This window comes from Nycticebus coucang, chromosome 19 (assembly GCF_027406575.1).
Source record: "Nycticebus coucang isolate mNycCou1 chromosome 19, mNycCou1.pri, whole genome shotgun sequence".
NCBI classification, from domain to species: domain Eukaryota; kingdom Metazoa; phylum Chordata; class Mammalia; order Primates; family Lorisidae; genus Nycticebus; species Nycticebus coucang.
Window position 1 is genome coordinate 43806017 of NC_069798.1, and position 16532 is coordinate 43822548.

The following is a 16532-nucleotide window of genomic DNA, read 5'->3' on the forward strand; positions in this document are numbered from 1 at the left end:
TGGCCTGATTCCTAAATAGACCAGGGATCAGACCAGTACTGGTACACAGTCTAGGGGGTGGGGACTATAAGTTTAGAAAGTAACCCTAAGGTAGGGAGGAAGAGAATCAAAAAAAATTGTGAATGCTAATACTGGGCAGAAATCATATGTAAGAGTCAAGAAGCTCTCAAAGAGACTGGCCAACTATCCACACTTGCTTGATTCTGGAAATCTTTAATATACTCCTCAAGGCCTAAGTGAAAAGTTTTACATGACACTCCCACAGACTGATCAAAAAAAAAAAAAAAAAATTACCCTGAAGAAAAGGTATAGCATAAGGAGCTATATCACCTCCATCTCCTCTCTTTACTACACTGACTAGCATTAAGGCTTTTCAGTGTGGCATCATGGCTCTCTAAATGGCAAAACAAATGAAAAACATCTTTTTCATGGCAGGTACTATGGATCTATCATGAAATAAGTCATAAGCTACAGAACATAATGTTCTACCCCATTAAGAACATTTGTTAATCATCTTGAATGACAATCTAAAGTATATTATGTAGATTACTGCACTCTTAAAAAGATTTTCCCTAACATGATTTAAGGTAATTGATGAACATTCCTTACTATGCATTCAGGTCTGGTCCTGCACAGGATGGCCCCAGACATGCTATGCTAGTCAGGCTTTGAATATTTTTGTGTCTTGTATTATGTAGATTATCTCTTTTATCCTTACCTGGGTGTTATCTGTTTTTTTTTTTTTTCTTAAAATAACAGGCTAATAGTTCCCCATCCTCCTAACCACCACACACCTATACCCCCCTTAAACCTCCACACTAGCCATAACCTATTTATTTCTAATATACTTTGGGCTTAGAAGCCAGAAACTGTGCTTGTTAGAAACATTTTAAATAAATGCCAACAGGTTCTGACTAAGGGGCCCTAACTCACTCCTATGCCTTAATGTATGTACTTGGACAATTTGGCTACTCAAGGCTTTTGTGGCTTAGTGTCTGCTACTCAAATACATCTTATAATAGGTCAAGGATATTAGTGGACTAGAAAGAGCCCAAATAACTGAAATCTACAGAAAAGAAGAGATCATTTGGGAAGGTAGTTAGGTCTCTGGAATGTTCTAGGTACTTTAATTGTGATCAATTCTTGTAATAACCTTAAGAGGTAGGTGTTATTACTTCCATTTTCAGTCAAAAAAATCAACGATCAAGGGTTAAGGAGTAATTTTACCTAATACTGCAACTGAGAAACCAAATATTAGTTTAGGGCTCTATTCCAAAAACCAAGGTCTTTCCACTACAAGCGACTGCTTCACAAACCTTATTCTCAGTTTTACTAATTATTTTTATACTTCATTTCTGATCCTTTCACTGGAACCTGATTCAAGTTTACCATTGTTCCTTAACCCATTTCTGTAACTAAAAGGCAATGGGAAATCAAATTGAAGGAGAAATAAAGATTAGCTCCGCAAGTATACGCATTTGGCAACAAACACTTTTCTAGAAGACTGGCCATATCTTCAGTTTGCACAGGCCATGCAAAATTGCCCCCCCACCTCCACCCCACCAAAAATACACTGATCATTCCCAGTGACACTACAAATTAACACATCACAACTTCCCTAATGCGGTCCTCTACATTGGATAGGAAGCAGTACAAGCATACTCCCTTCCCTCAGTTTGTACATTAACATAATTTTCTTACTCTAAACACTGGGGAATAGGGCAGAGGACATGAGGAGTTTCCATTTTTCCAATTCCATTAAGAACAGAGGTGTACTTGTCTGCTGTTAAGATAGAGCTTGACACACAGAAAAAGCTGTCTGTTGAATAAATGCTACTTGTTCGATAAACACAAGTTATCTGAACGCATAACCTCTCCTGAACTGGTTTTGAATTCTTTACATTTCACATTTTCTGACATACCTTTGTAATACTTAAAAAACTACAAGCCTAAAAATGGCTCTTCTACTCCCATGAAAAACAAGAAATCTAAAAGACATGCCCCTTTCCACCCTCTAGAAAATGACTTTTGTCCCAAGAATATGAATAAATCTCCATCTGCCAGACTGCACTAAATACAGCCCTTACATGCACTGCAAAAACACCTGTATGAAAAAGCTGCTACCTACAGCACAAAACCAACAGAATCAAAACCAAACAATAAGGAAACGCTGTCAGACCTAAGTCAAAACAAAATTTGCAAAAATGTAAAAATTCAATAGGTCTTTGACCAGCAGTTTACACAGCTAAAAGGAGGTTTTCTTCACTCATATGTATTTTCCCTCAAACATCAACTAGTAAGATTTACAGCAACACAACACAATATGAAAATGAAAAGGAGGCTTCTTAGACATCCTGAAGTAGAAACTACCTCTGTTCCTTATATTAAAAAGAACTTTTGCTGAAGTATAAAAAACTATTCCCAATATTCCTACTTATGAGTTAAAACACATAACAAGCATGACAAGCCACAAGCAGGAAATTACCCTGTACAGTTTCTTACAAGACCATTTCATAAACCTTACAGATTGTGTAAAGATTGAACCCTTATGACCAGGTACAGGTAGGTTACAAAATCTTGAGAACACTCTAAAATCACTTAAGAAGTGTAGCTATCAAATGTAAAATTCAAGGTCTTAGAGCAATTTCTTACTAAAAGAAGGCCAGAAATCAATGTGTCCTAGACAATAAACTTCTTTTAACTCAGTTAAATCCTGTAGATTTTAACATTAAGAATACAAGTCGACACTCCTTTTAGAAATGTCCAAAAACCTTAACTCTTTATATTTACTACCACAGCTAAGTTTATAGCAAAGACTAAGGAACTTTACAAAATAAAAGCAGCGTTACTTTCTGAATTTAATATAAACACTGCTAAATAACTTCTGGTGGAGGAAAGTTTTTAAATATCTTGTATGGGTTTTTTCCAAAGCAAATGAAAGAAAAAACCCTAAAACCATGATACATTTATAAAGTCAGTTTTACATTATTTCTCCCCTTTCTGTGTTGCATTTGCTTCACTAATTCCCGTATTAAAACTGTTAGAACTTCAATTAACTGATTTACACTTTTCTGTGAGAAGAAAACTTTTTTTTTTTTGTAGAGACAGAGTCTTACTTTATGGCCCTCGGTAGAGTGCTATGGCATCACACAGCTCACAGCAACCTCCAACTCCTGGGCTTAAGCGATTCTCTTGCCTCAGCCTCCCGAGTAGCTGGGACTACAGGCGCCCGCCACAACGCCCGGCTATTTTTTGGTTGCAGTTCAGCCGGGGCCGGGTTTGAACCCGCCACCCTCGGTATATGGGGCCGGCGCTTTACCGACTGAGCCACAGGCGCCGCCCTGAAGAAAACTTTTTTAAAGAGGGACAAAATAGAATGGCAAATATATTTTCACCATAGTAATGGTGCATTTATCCTCACGGAAAACATCCTATCACTAATACAGGTTCAAGTCATATGAAAAGAGAAAATGAAAAGGAATTTTGGAAGTTAACTGACATTTCAGAGATCATTTTTGAAAAGATGAAATATTTATTAAAAACTATTTTACACATGCAGATTTAAAAGTTTAACACACCAAAACTTAGGATACTCCAAACTGTAAAAACAAGAGATGACTGATGAACAGTGCTGCTTGCAAATTCATTTTACCTGGAGACTTTTCTTAAAGGTCTGGCTAACAACAAGCTGGTAGTATTTAGCTTTCAAAGGGTCAAGCAGAAAGCATAACAGAACTAACCTGTTGTTTCTCTTTTGTTTAGGATCAAAAGAAAACCAACACCAAGTAAGGAAAGTAAGTAAAAGACAAAAGTACCTGACACAAGGACAGCATCCCCTACAAGACAACAAAAACTTAAAGCTGCAATTCCGAAAACCAAGTTTGAAATAACGTAAAATCAATTTGCATGCTTTCTAAAGGCGTGTGATAAAAACTAATAGGCTCCACTCACACAGCAACTTTCACAGTGAATTAGGGATGATCTCGACAGAGTATCAGCCGTGTTTGGGTGTGAGTACACACAAGCAATACAAAACCCAAGAGTATTACAGTTAACAATGGTTACAGGACCAAAAAGAAAAAAAAAGTGGAAGCTAAGTGTTACTTGCTCCTACTACGGCTTCCCAACAACTCCTAAAAACAAGAAAGAGCTCTGACCCTTCGGTTTTAAAAATCAGAACCACAAACTAACTAGCGCGTTGGCCGCGGTGGCGAAGGGACACAGGCGGCCTCAGCACAGGGCCCGGTCGGGCACGCAGCTCCGGGACGCCGAGCCCCTGCTCTCCAGCCCGCCCCAGACCCCAGATGCCCGCACACCGGGACGGCGCGCCCACAGCCCCGAACTCACCACACCCCAACCCCCCACCCCACCGTGGCCATGTGACACGGCCAATCTCCCCCCGCGCTCGGCCGTGGCCAAACACAAACACACCCCTAGCCCGAGGCCCGCGGGCGCCACGGCTTTACCTGCCAGAGTCGCCGGGTCCCGCCCCGTCAGCTCCTTGAGGTGCGGGACCTTTTGTTCCTTCCTCTTCCGATGGGATGGAGGAGCCTGGGAGGGGAAGAGGGGAATGGGCGATTGGAGGCGGAACTGAAAACACTCCCGGCCGCCGTCTTCCCGCCCCGCCCCCCAGCCGCGGGCCTGGCCCGCGGCCCCGGCGCACAGGGGGGTGGGGGCTCGGCCGCCGCCCGCGGGGAAGGAGGGCTGAGAGCGCGCGCCCCGCGCCGCCCCTCCTCCCCTCAGGCGCGCGCCCGCATCCCCTCACGGCCTGCCCACCTCCGCTTCCGCCCTCCGCCCTCGGCGACCGGCCGCGGAGGCGCAGCGCACCCACCTCCCGGCGGCTCGCTCGGCGCTCGCGGGCTGCTGGCTGGCGAGCTGCTCCTCCGCCGCCGCGGCCGCGCGGGTAAACCCGCCTCCCACCCTGGGCCGCGAGCCCCGCCGATTCGCCGGCGAAGCCCCGGGGCTGGCACCCTGCCGCCCGCTGATTGGCGCCCCCAGCCGCCCGTTAGGGCGCGAGGCACGCTGGCCGAGCGCCGCGCGGGGCGCGCACGGAAGACGGAGGGAGAGGAGGAGGAAAGGAAGGAGGCAGAGTGCCGCGGGAAGGGCTATGGGGCGAGCGGGGTGCAGGGAATCGCGGGCCACCGCCTCCCCACCTCCCTTTGCCTTCGGCCCGCTCCGCCTCTCAGCCGGACCGGCGGCGCTCGCAGCCAATCAGCACGCGGGGAGTTCGGGGTGTGAGCCGCGCGTCGGGGGCCTCGAATCGGAAGGGAGACGTCGCTCGCTGATTGGTCCCGCCTCCCCCGTCGAGCGTGAGGCGAGGCGGGGCGCGGCCGGGCGAGGTGGGACGCCCGCGGTTTCGCTTGAGTTGGTCTGTGGCGCGCTCCCACAGGGCCCGGGGGAGGGGACCGGGAGGCTTGCATCCTGCTGCCCTGGGAGGCGGCCCCAGCGACTAGTGGGCCCCAGGACCCTCGCAGCTCTTCGTCAGCGCCGTTGGGAGGGGCTGGAGAAGAGGACCGCCGCCTCGTCCACCTTCCGTCGTGAAGCTGGGATTGGACACGTGCTCATCCCCCGGGGTGGTGTCGGGCCCGCCCAGAGGACTGGACGCTCCTGGGACAGAAAGAGGCTTCTGGAGATGCCCGGGTACCCCGCCCGCAACTGGGCGCGTCCGGTGCTATCCAGTGGGCGAGTGGGCGGGGCCCTCGTGCTGCAGAACTGGGGCGAGTCTGAGATGTAAATAAGCTCAGAGCCGGGATTTTTCACGTGCTTTTAAGATCAGGCAGATATTTTTGTTTATATTTTTTGCCAGTATTAAGTGGTACTACTTTGTGGTACCACTTTCAGTAAAAATGACAATAATGCATGTTCCGAAGGATCCTTGTGAAGTCCAGAAGATAAGCGTGTCATGTTTCCCCTTAATTGCTTTCTTTCCTTACCCCTTTTACTGTTTTGGCTCTGTTCCTAGGCCCCAACTTAACACATGTGGCTTACAGGAGGCGGCAAGGTCCTGAGTTTACGGACACCCAGGTCGTAACCTTTTCCAGGGATAATCTTGTTGCTTTTACCTAACGGACACCCAAGCCTCTGCTGACAAAATGTTGAGTCCAACTAATCACATGGAGTATTTATTAAGCGCTTTGTATATTTAGGCAGGAAGCACCATAGAACTAAAAGGAACTTCATTCTCACACAGGTAATTGGTGGCAGAGACAATACAAGAACATGGTTTTCTTGACTGCCTATCCAGCACTCATTCTGATGTACTTCATAGATTTAATTGCAGACTTAGCAAGTAGGAAAGAGCAACCAGCAGTACAAATTAGTGATCATACCAAATGACCATGTCAAACAGAGTTGCTGAAGTATTCTCTTCTCAGAGTTGAAGGTGTCCCAGAAGAGAATACCTTCAAGTGGACCCTGAGCAATATTTTGCCATCCCCTGAAGCATATAGGTTTTCCAGATGCCCTTTCAAAATCTCTGCATTTCCACTATTTTTCTCCTGAAACGTGGAAGTACTTTTCTCATGGAAAGATTGCACTGTAGAGCATGAACCCTGGAGTCAGGCAAATTTTAGTTCTGAGTGAAGCTCTGTTTCAAATCTGTGATCTTTGGCAAGTGGAAGATGCCTGCAATGATGCCTACTTAAACATAGTGGTGTGATGATTAAATAAAACATACGTATGAAAATGAATAACATAGGGCTATGAAGTTAAAGGAAAGGTAGTGATTGCTAACGTTTCTTCTGCTTCTGCAGTATGCAAATATTTAAGCAAATATGAACTTCCTAGGAAGAATTTTTTCCTTCAAAAGTTTATTTCCAGAGTGGTTTCTCCCCTTGTCAGTTTAGAAGTAGCTCTTCAAACCCCTTTTCAAAAATAGTTTATGATGGAGATTCGGGAAACCAATTGGTGGAGCTGTTCTACCTCCTGTGCCTTCTGTTTCCACTTTCCAAAGCCACCAGGCCAGGTCAAAGCCTGTTTAACTTAGAAGGAGAAAGACTATTTCTGTTGCTTCTTCCACTAACACAAGTCAATAGTAACAAGACTTGTGTCAGTAGGAAATGGCCTGTAGAAAGCAACCCTGGGTCACACAAATGTCTTCTCCTGTGTGAACAAGATGTGGATTTGGGGTATGCTGAGGTAGTAGGGGTAGGAACAAAAGCAAGGCTGGCTGAGATTCCAGAAAAATCTGCTCCTAGTAGAGTGGTTAGGTACTTTAAGGTTATCTTAATTTAGTGGGTAGTACACCTGAGGTCTAAGTTAGACCATCTCTTCAAAGTGTCATACTCAAAGAGTTGTGGGACCATAACTCTTCCACTTAGGAAAACTTCTGGGGTCTATAGGCTTGAGGAAGAGGAGGAGGGGCAATTTGGCTAACAACAAAACCTCGAAGAGGCTTAGAAATGGGAGCATGCCTACTGTCCCCTCTGTTAGAAATGCATCTAAACCAAAGTGGGTCAAGACAGAAACTGAAAGCACATAGAGCAGGGATTGCCATGGCAACAATCAGCTTGGAAATCCACTAGGGTACCTCAAAATCTATCAGTAGGTCCCTATTGTATAAATTATATTGAGTGAGTCTTATTTTTTGTATGGGTAGAAACCAAGTTTAACCCTTCATTGCACATGACACTGAAAAATCAAATCAATTCAGAATCTATTTAAAAGTAAAATTCACTAGGATTATAAAAAAAAAAAAAAGGTAGTAGTGGTTACTTCTGGAAAGAGCCTGAGGGTCATAGAGAAAAACTTCAATGTCATCACTACTTCTTCTGTAGTTTGATTTTAAAATATATATATGCCCATGTGTTGATTTTTCAAAAGACAACTCATATATCATCTCCTCTCTAGTAAATCTGTAAAGCCTTTCCTGGCTACCTCTGCCTAAAGCTGTATCACTCACCTATGAATTTTCTATCTCATAGTCAGGATGATATACAGACCATGACTTCACTTTGATTAATGTCTTGATCAGTTTAGTCTTAAGCAGTTTTTTAACTTCTTGTGTGTATATTTTTTGTCTCCCCCTCTCGACTATAAATTCCTGAAGGACGATGACAGCTTATCCTCAGTTGTCTTCCCACACCTTTACTAGAATACTAAGCAATTGAAGAAAGGTGAAATACAGCACCTGTATAACAGAAAACTGATATGTATGTCACAGGTGGGCAAGCATTCTACACAGCTTCTCCATCCTTCCACTTTGTAGTTGCCCCCAATACAACTGCTGTATCTCTTGTCAACATCCAAGCTTTGTATTTGCTTATCCTAGTGAGACTAAGTTGCAATTAGCATCCCTGCATCTTAAGAAAAGATCCAGTTATTTGCAACCGAAAAAAAACAATGATTAAATGAGATAAGCTACAGAAAAACTAGAACAAATGTGTGGGATTACTTTTATTGTAAATGATAACAAACAAATCCAACACCAGCTGCATTTTTATATCAATGCAATGAAATTTTCATGTTTTAAATGAATTTATGTTGAGGATATGTACCCATGCCTCTACATACATACACACAGTCCTTATTTACATGCTACTTCTTGCTAGAAAAGAAAAAGTATTTAACATCTGTTGGGAAATGCTGGAAATGTTAATAAGGAATATGTAAGAAAAAATATTCATAGGTGTTCATCAGGTATCTGTTATATGCCTGTCATAAAACATTAGTTGATCATGCTGGAAAATTCTCATTCATTCATTCAAAACAAAATAAGATACACAGGTAGGACATTTTATAACTAAAGCAAAAGAAACTGGAGGAGAAGTTAGCTCTGATCAAAAGAAAAATATGTGGCAAAATAAGTTATAGTTCTCATCCTCCAGCCATCTGATAATTATTATTATATTTCATCTAAATATTTAAGAAAAAATTGGATTAACAGAGCCTTGGATAAATAATCCAGTGGTTCTTCAAATATTACTCGGAAAATCACGATACAATTCCAGTGTAATGATGGCTCCCATAAAGGCATTTAAATATTATCTGAGATCTACATATTTTGGAAAAAGACTAAACAGGGACCAGTGTCTAAAACTCTGAAAGAACAATATACCAGTGTTTAAAGTTCTATTGTGAGAGGAGACATTCGGTAGTCCTATGTCAACAATAGGGCCTTATGCCTTGATTGTAAATGTCTGTGTGTGACAATATTGACTGAGTCAAGCTGCTGCTAGGCAGGATAAGTGTATGAAGGTAAAATACTCTTGGAAAATGTCAGGCATATTAGCATAATTGCTGTGATGAAGACTGAAGAGCTTATTTAACATAGCTGACTAGAGTAGACAATAGATGCATAATCAGTGTCCTAATTATTGAATTAATGAGTCCCAATTGTTTGTCCTTACTGTAAACAGTCCTTAGCTATGAAAAAGACATTTTGCTGAAGGAGTCTGACAATTGTGTTAGCTGACAAGTGGCCAGAATATAATTAATGGTGGGAGAGAGCCAATTACTACTGGGTCCTAAAGGCTTCCATGGTGCATTTCAAGGGGTACATTATATAGCTACCTAGAGTTTTTCCTATCAGCTCCTCCTTGCCTTTATATCGTCATGGAGTCTGATTCAATGCTTTTATTTTGCAGTGAAGGAAACTGAGGCCTAGGCTTCCCCAAAGTCCCATGACCCCTTAGTGCCAGGGATTATGCATGTATCTGCCTTTTCTGCTCTGACACTGCCCACTAACTTTTCTACCTGTCCCTGGTTTCTACCCACGCCCATGCTGCAAAGCAACTATTCTGAACCTGTGCATGTGCATCGTTCTCACCAACTATTCAACAGTAAAAATAGAGGCAAATTTCCTACCCACACCTAACCACCCCACCATGACAGAGGATATCTGCCTCCAGACCCACCCTTCCAACCACTTTCCATGAAAGACTTACTACTCCTTCCGAGGAAGTGTTTTTCTTCCACCTGCTCTCTGTTCTTTTGACCACTCAGTCTAAATTAGCACCCTACCACTTCCACACAAACATACCTGTCACACATCATCACATCACGTTATAATATTTTCCTTCAAAACTGTTATCTTTATCTGGAATCATGTCTATTTGTTCTATACCGATTTATCATTTGTCACCCCTCCCCACTGAATAAGAGCTCTACAAGAACAGGAGATGTGTCTGTTTAGTTCAGCACATTATCCCTAACTCAACCATGTCTGTTTTCTTTACCATAACGTCCCTAATTCAAGCATACCTGGTAGGCACTTGGTAAGTATTTTTGAATGGATGGGCAATTTTCATGCAAGTTCACTCAAACTCAGCATGTCAAAATTGAACTGATCACCTCCCATTTTCCTATATGGGTATGTCTTAGCCCAGTTCCCTAGAAAACAGAGCCTCATGTAAGGATTAAGTGTTGATGCTTGGTTTGGGAGGTATAATCCCAGGGCAGCAATAATGAGGGGAAAAGGAACGAACAATGGGGAACAATTCATAGTGATGCATTACTATGTTAAACACTGCTCCATGACAAGCCTTAAAGAAATGAGTCCTGTCTCTTTGGCAGGTGCAACTGCTTGGCCTTACAGGACATCTCCAGACAGGAAGTTCAAAGAATTCATACCTTGAAACAATCTGAAAAGGGAAGGAATTTTATCCTTTTGTCTCCTATCTTCTCTTGGTGATAGCTTATTCCCCCTGGGAATTAACTTACCTTACTTGCCAGTTTTGTTATCCTTTTTGACAGTCACTCAGCCGGTCCGATCCCTGGAGTCCAGAGTGGTGGGAGGAAACTGGGTATGTGGCTGGTTGGCCTCAGGCAATCAAACTACATAGACTTTAAGTCTCTCGTGGTGGCACCTGGGACAGAGCAAGAGGTCAAGTGTCCCAGAGATGTGAGGCCCAGAATATCTAAAAAGACACATAAACTGAACCTGATACAGGGTAATTGTTACAACAGGACAGTTTGTAGGACCAGTGTGTTTGGGATTTTTTTTCCGCTGTGTTACATTCAGCACCTACTACAATTAAGTGTTACTTAAACATTTCTTGAATGCATGAATACATAGATGATACCACCATCTACCCAATCTGCTTAAACAGAAAACCTGGCGACATCCATGGTTTCCCTTCTTCCTTAATTCCTATTGGCTCTACCTCCTTAATACATCTTGGATCCAATGCCTACTCTCCACACACACTGCCTTCATTCAGACTTGATTATCCTTCATTGGGATTGTTGCTATAGCTGCTTAACTGGCCTTCCTATCTCTGATCTTGTTCCTCTCCAAGTGATTCTCCTCTTTGCTGCTAGAATTTTCTTTTTTTAATAGCATATTTTCTGAATGAAAATCTGATAGCACTATCTTGAATAAGTTAATACTTTCATCCCAGCCCCCCTGGGATAAAATCAGGACTCTTTAGTAGAACCTAAAAGATCTTTCATGACCTACCTGTCCAGCCAGTCTCTATAACTTTATATCTCAAAACTCCCCATTTTGCTCCTTATATCCCAGTCAGACTGAACTCCTGACAGTTTTCCTGGAACCCCATGTTCTCCTATTCCTGAGTGCCTGTGCTATGCTTCTTCTGCTAGAATGCACTTGCCTCTTTGTGCCTGACCAACCTCTACTCACCCTTCAAAGATCTGTTTCCATGTAGCCCCATTCATTCGTTGATCCCTCCCCCCACTACACACACACAGTTAGTATTCACAGTACTAACCAGGATTCTTAGCCAAGCAACAGAAGAAACTGGATATTGGCTGACTTAAGGAAAAAGGATATTAGCAGAAAGGATATTGGATGGCTGACACAAATGTTGCTGGGAAGGCCACAGAAACTGGCTCGGACAAGAAGCAAGAATAAGGAAAGCTGAGCACCAGCAGGGAACCCAACAAGACACAGCACAGTATGCCAGGGTAGGAAGCAACCATCACTGCTACCACCATTGCACACAGGATACCTCAGCTTGCACTTCCAGTCCAATGGCACTGGACAGTACTACAAACCACTGGTACCACTGACTCTGTTGCTCCTGGAAACCCCATGTTACCTGCTTTTGCCACCAGAATCAATCTTCTGCCAAACCAACTTTGCATAGCAAAAGCCCTCTCTTTGAAGCCTGGGGCAGATGTATTAGCTAGACTAAGCTTAACATATGTTCTGTGCTCTACTTGTAAGCAGGGCTGGGAAAGTAAGGAGCTGGCATTATTTTTGGCTTCCATATTGTAACTGGGATCTGCTTTTCTCCAGTAATCATGAAGGATTCCTCAAACAAAGGAAAGGGGTCAGATATTGGGGACCCCCTAAATGACAAATGTCCAGCCTATTATCAAATTCATTCAGTAACTACATTGTATATCTCCCTGTGCCAGATTCTCTTTTAAGCACTAAGGATACAAAAATGAATAAAGTGATCACTTCATACCCGCTAAGATGGCTTTGGTCAAAAAGAAAATAATTGTTCTCAAAGTTGGGAACAACTTAATATGTTGCTGGTGAGGATGTAAAATGATGTAGTCACTTTAAAAATCAATCTGGCAGTACCTCAAAAGATTAAACAGAGAAATCATATAATCCAGCAATTCCACTCCTAGGTACTACGTATACATCCAAGGAAAACAGCAACATACATCCATGCAAAAAACTTTTACACAAATGTTTATAGTAGCTTTATTTATAAGAGTAAAAAATTAGAAATAACATAGGTTTCACCAACTGAAGAATGGATGGATAAAATGTGGTACATCCATATAAGAATATTACTTGGCCATGAAAAGGAGTAAGGTACTGAGATGTGCTACCACGCAGATAAATCTTAGACTTGAAACATTATGCCAAGTGAAAGAAGCCAGTCACAAAGGCCAAATATTATATGATTCCATTTATATGAAAAGTCCAGAATAGGCAGACTTATCAAGAAAGTAGGTTAGTATTTGGCCAGGGCTGGGGGTGGAACAAAGCAGGATGGGGAGTAATACTCACAGGCACAGGCTTTTCTTCAGGATGAAAATGTTTTAAAATTAGATTATGGTGTTGATCGTATAGCTCTGTGAATATATTAAAAACCACTGAATTGGCGGTGCTTATGGCTCAGTGAGTGGGGTGCCAGCCGCATATACCGAGGGTGGCATGTTCAAACCCGGCCCCAGCCAAACTGCAACAAAAAAAATAGCCAGGTGTTGTGGTGGGCGCCTGTAGTCCCAGCTTCTTGGGAGGCTGAGGCAAGAGTATCACCTAGGCCCAAGAGCTGGAAGTTGTTGTGAGCTATGACATCACAGCACTCTATCGAGGGCAACAAAGTGAGACTTTGTCTCTAAAAAAAAAAAAAAAAAAAAAACCCACTAAATTGTATACATTTAAGTGTGTGGATTGTGTGGTATGCAAATAATGTCTCAATAGAGTACTTAATACTATGTGTAATTAAAAAAGGCTCCTTCTCCTCAAGAAGTGGACATGCTCTTAGCAAAGAGTCAACAAGGAAATAAGACGAGTGTACCAGGCCCTTCCCCGACGCCTACCCCTTTTACCTCCTCCCTATCACAGCTTTACGTATATCTTATTTTAATCGTCTTTCTCTGAATGGTGAGATTTGAGGTTTAAGTCTGTATCTTTAGACTTTGGGTCACTGGGGCTAGGTGCAGTGTCTGGCATACAGTAGGCTTACAATAGTTGTTTTGCTAAATAGTGAATAAATGAAAAAGCCATACCTGGAACCTGGGTATCCTAAGACCCAGATCAGACTCCTTTCAACTATACCCAATTACACTGGTGTTGGAAATGAATACTCACTAAACCTGACCACTAGCCAGAGAGAAGTCTACACTAAAAGCCATCATGTTTCCTACAAAGCTGTCTGTTTCCAGGTACATGTTTACATTTTACACTGTAAACACAATTTTGCTGTTTCTTTTCTAATTGTGCTATGTGCTTTGAATAATCTTTTCACTCCCTCATTTACAGCTGCCTTGAGTTCACCACACAGCATTAGCTTTGCTGGCATCTTTAGCATCCTGTAATTGTGACTTCTCACCTGTTGGCTGGTCAAAACTGAGGAGGGCTTTCTAGTCTCTGTGCACAGGGTCTTAAAGTCCCAAAATTTAAAGATTTAACTTTTCACTCACCAAGAAGCACAAAATAGAACTATTACAAGCAAAGATTATATAGAAGATTAATTTTTTTTCACAGCCCACTCAGGTTTAACTCTGCAACAAATGTTCTCTGTTTTTGTACTTTTCAAAAACAGACTTATTGAAATATAATTCTCATACTATATAATTCAACTATTTAAACTATATATACTTCAACGTTTTTAGTATATTCACAGAGCTTTGCAACCATCACCAAGTTTAATTTTAGAACATTTTCATCACCCCATAATAAATCCATAACTGTTAGAATTTACTCCTCCTTCTTCCCTTCCCTTACCCTCAACTCTAGCCACTACTAATCCACTTTTTTCTCTTTATAGATTTGCCTATTATGAATGTTTCATATAAATGGAATTGTGTAATACGTGGGTTTTGTGACTGGCTTCTTTGACTTAGTATGTTTTCAAGGTTCATCTATGTTGCAGTGTATATTAGTACTTCATTCCTTTTCATAACTGAGTGATATACTATTATATGGATTTGCCACATTTTGTTTATCTGTTCATCAGTTGGGCATTTGGGTTGTTTCCACTTTTTGCCTCTTATGAATACTGCTGCTCTAAACATTCAGGTGTATTTCTCTACTACTTTTCAAAACAGTAATTTGTATTTCAAAATAGAAATTTGTTCTAAAATTTCCTTTGCCCTTCTGATGCTCTGTCTCTGAATAGGCTATCCAGCAGTTTATAAGATTTTGTCAGGGGCGGCGCCTGGAGCTCAAAGGAGTAGGGCACCGGCCCCGTATACCAGAGGCGGCAGGTTCAAACCCAGCCCGGATCAAAACCTGCAAAAAAAAAAAAAAAAAAGATTCTGCCAGGCTTTTAATAATGGATTATTAATGCATATTAAAGCCTTAATTATTAACCTGGAAAATGTACAGACTTCTCGTTATTGTAATTGCTTACCAATATATACAATATGTCTCTGAACTAATGAAAACAATTATCTCTCCAAACGACATTATGTGATGTCCCATTAAAAGATGTCAAGGAACCAAGTTTCCCATTTATCCAACAAGTCTTGGAGAGTCTGTTCAGTATTAGGGACTGTGCACTGTACTGAGATGATAAGGATTAGTACATAATCCCTGCCCACCAAGATCTTCTATTCTTTTAGAAGAGACAACCAAAGGGGAGGCTGCTAACCTGGTCTTGGTGGTCAGAGCAGGCAAATTATACTTAGGAAGATACTGCTAGGACTTAGCCTAGCAAAGAGCCAAGAAACCAAAGGCAGACACATGTGCAAAGATCCAGATGTGAGAGGAACATGTCTGAATGGAGGGAGGGAGAACACAAAGGAGAGGGAAGGGAAGGGCATGAGGAGGTGTGGGAAGACATACAGCTGATGAATAAAGAGGAGCCACATTGTTCAGGGCTTTAAATGCCAGCTCAGGAAAAGATTCTCTGCTTGAAGGAGAAGGATTAAAAAGTCAGCAGGCTTAAACATTCCCTCAAAAGCTTATTGAAAAATGTACATAGCCTGGGTAATAGCAAACCTCTGTCCCTACAAAAAATAGAAAAATTCACCAGATGTGATTGTTCATGCCTCTAGTGCCAGCTATTCAGGAGGCAGAGATGGGATAATGGCTTGAGCCCAGGAATTTGAGGTTGCAGTGACTGCTATGATAATGCTACTGCCCTCATGCCCAGGCAATAAAGTGAGATCCTGTCTAAAAAAAAAAAAGGAAAAGAAAAAGGAAAAAATGTACAATTTATTAAAAGCAATTCATGAATTTCTACTTTTTAATCTTCACATTAGAAGCAAATACGTTTCTGCTTTAGTCAAAATTTTAAAATTTGGTACCAGCTTGTAAATGATAATTATGTTTAAAATTATTGCATTTTATTATTTAACAAATATGTGTTTAGCCTCTCCTATGTATAAGAAATTCTCTGACCTCTGAGGCTGCAAAATGAACAGTGCTTGGTTCTTCATTTCCGGTGATAAATTAAGCAAGATGTAAAGAAAGGAAAAAAAAGTAATAGTTTATGTGTTATACATATTTAATGAATTACTTATTTAGAAGAACATTCACCACAAAATAATTCAAAGAATATCAGCCCCAGTGTCTCTCATTTGCACAATATAATTCAATTTGGGGGGAGTAGAGATGGGGTCTTACTATGTTACCCAGGCTGGTCTTCAACTCCTGGCCTCAAGTGATCCTCCTGCTTTAGTCTCCCAAAATGCTGCGATCACAGGTGTAAGCCACTGCACTCAGCCTAAAATCCAATTTTTTCAAGAGCCCTACACCAAGAGACCTTCAGTAAAGAAGACTCGTAATTATTTTTGCTTTAGAAATCTTTGCATCCTCTGGTCCAAATCAGGGCAGAATGCTGGGACAATAAAAAGTAAGCACTTATTAAACATTACTAGCAAAAGAATATCCTATGGGCTATGAATAATATAAAGAATGGTAGTTATGGTCTCTTCCT

The 16532-nt window shown here is 41.9% G+C and overlaps 1 protein-coding gene across 6 annotated transcripts in view; it reads right to left on the minus strand.

Annotated features, from left to right (window-relative positions):
- Positions 1-5237, minus strand: part of SMAD2 (SMAD family member 2) — a 92818-nt gene extending 87581 nt beyond the window's left edge. For 4 of the 6 annotated variants that reach the window (XM_053571415.1, XM_053571414.1, XM_053571409.1 and 1 more), the window contains exons 1-2: positions 4832-5237; positions 4467-4551 (exon numbers count right to left, since the gene is read on the minus strand). The gene's annotated coding sequence lies outside the window, so the exon portion shown is untranslated. Of the gene's footprint in view, positions 1-4466; positions 4552-4776 lie in introns of all 6 variants that reach the window. The other 2 variants (XM_053571410.1, XM_053571413.1) reach the window with 1 other exon arrangement.
- Positions 5238-16532: the final 11295 nt, after the last annotated feature.